Genomic DNA, 2,079 nt, shown 5'->3' on the forward strand with positions numbered 1-2,079 from the left:
AGGTGTCAGCCAGGTTTACTGAGCTTCATAACCCTTAACTATCTGTTTATGACAAAGGTATCCTGCATTGGCCACTGTCTGAAGACAGGATACTGGGCTACAAGGACCATTGATCTGACCCTGTATAGCCGTTCTTATGTTCTTATGGTCTTAATGTAAAACAAGAGTTTTTCCTTGAAGTTGAATCTATTAAGCTATTAAGTTATTAAGTTACCTAAGAGGTTAAGAGATGGCTTGAACATGGTCTATAAAGGTTGGATTTTTATAGGGATTTAGGTGCCTAAAGATGCAGGTAAACATGTAGTGTAGATTTAAAAATCACCTCACTGCCATTGACTTCAATGGGAGTTAAGCACCTAATTTGTCTAGTCACCTTTGAGAATCCCACTAGGTGCCTAACTGATCATAATGGTCCCTTCTGGCTTTAAAATCTATGACTCGCTGAAGTCAGTGAGCCTGATTCTCCCCTTACTCACCCCAGTGTAAACCAGGAGTAACTCCACTGGAGTGAGTGGGCTGAGTCCCCTCTCAAACACCTGGTGTAAATCTTCCCCTTTCAGTGCGTCAGTTTCCCATTTGTAAAAGGGAGATAATGATCCTGGCCTTCTTGGTAAAGTGCTTTACGATCTACTGATTTAAAGAACCACATAAGAGCTAAGTATTATTGTTATTCTTTGGCCAGCAAAAGAATATGTCTCATTGTGCTCTGTTGTTCAGCCAACTCGTTTTGGGACAAGATCCAAGAATAATGGATGGAGGTTTGACACAAGGAACGAGCATGTGAAAGTTGTTCAGAATCCAGTGCAGAGGAACTCTATGAAGGCAGGTGTACGAGTTCACAAAATCCACATGGGGATGCACTGAATTTCTACTCCTGGCTGTCCTGGCCTACGATCAGGGCTGGCTCTAGACCCCAGCAGGGCAAGCACCCGCGTGGGGCGGCCCTTTCCCGGGGGGGCGGCAGGCTGGGCCAGCGGACCTGCCGCAGTCATGCCTGCGGGAGGTCCACCGGAGCCCCGGGACGACTGGACCTGCCGCAGGCATGACTGCGGAGGGGGCGCTCGTCCCGTGGCTCGGCTGGACCTCCCGCAGGCATGCCTTCGGCAGCTCCAGCGGAGCCGCCGGACCTGCGAACCATCCGGAGGTCCAGCCGAGCCGCGCGACCGGCGGACCCTCCGCAGTCATGCCCGCGGGAGGTCCGCTGCTCCCGCGGCTCCGGGGCGCCTCCCAGGCATGACTGCTTGGGGCGGCCAAAAACGTCGAGCTGCCCCTGCCTACGATCGCTATTTGGCCATATGCCTCCCATTGCGCTATAGCTCCATCATGAACAGCACCTTGTCCACTCAGTTGGCCATTGGCTCATGGGTAGGTGGCTTCCTGACTATATCTGTGCCGGCGTTTCTGATCACTAGGTTGTCCTTCTGTGGTCCTACAGTCATCAACCATTTCTTCTGTGACGTAGATTCTTGGATAGAGCTCTCCTGCACAGACACACACTTCTTTGAAATGGTGTACATTACTATCTGTTTTATTGTCATCCTGGGCTCCTATGCAGTCACCCTGGTCTCCTACATTTACATCATCTCCACCATCCTGAGAATCCCATCTGCCCAAGGCCAGAAAAAGGCCTTTCCACTTGCTCTGCCCATCTCACCGTTGTGGTTATATTGTACGGCTCTGCCATCTTCCTGTACATCGAGCCTTCTAAACAGAACTCACTGGACATGAACAAAATTGTCTCTGTCTTCAATACTATTGTGATACCATTGCTTAACCCTTTCATTTACACTCTAAGGAATAAAGAAGTCGAGGAAATCTTGAGAAAGGCTTTCAGTAGGACATGATGTTATTGTCCAATGGTCTGAATATCATTGATTTCGGCAGTCAGCGAGGAGAAATCAAGTGAACCATCACAACATACTAATCTTAAATAAATCTTTTGAGGTATCTAAATAAAATAAAATAATAATAATAATGCAGAATTTGGCTTAGAATTTGGAAAATATATTACTGAAACTCAGTCTCTTTTACAGTAAGGCAACTTTCAATTTTTTGGCAGTGTAAGCGGGCCTTAAAATG

General features: G+C 47.7%; 1 pseudogene; it reads left to right on the forward strand.

The window, feature by feature from the left end:
- Nucleotides 1-240: 240 nt before the first annotated feature.
- LOC123346752 lies at nt 241-1,844 on the forward strand (annotated as a pseudogene).
- Nucleotides 1,845-2,079: the final 235 nt, after the last annotated feature.

Source organism: Mauremys mutica, chromosome 12 (assembly GCF_020497125.1).
Source record: "Mauremys mutica isolate MM-2020 ecotype Southern chromosome 12, ASM2049712v1, whole genome shotgun sequence".
In the NCBI taxonomy this organism is placed as follows: Eukaryota; Metazoa; Chordata; order Testudines; family Geoemydidae; genus Mauremys; species Mauremys mutica.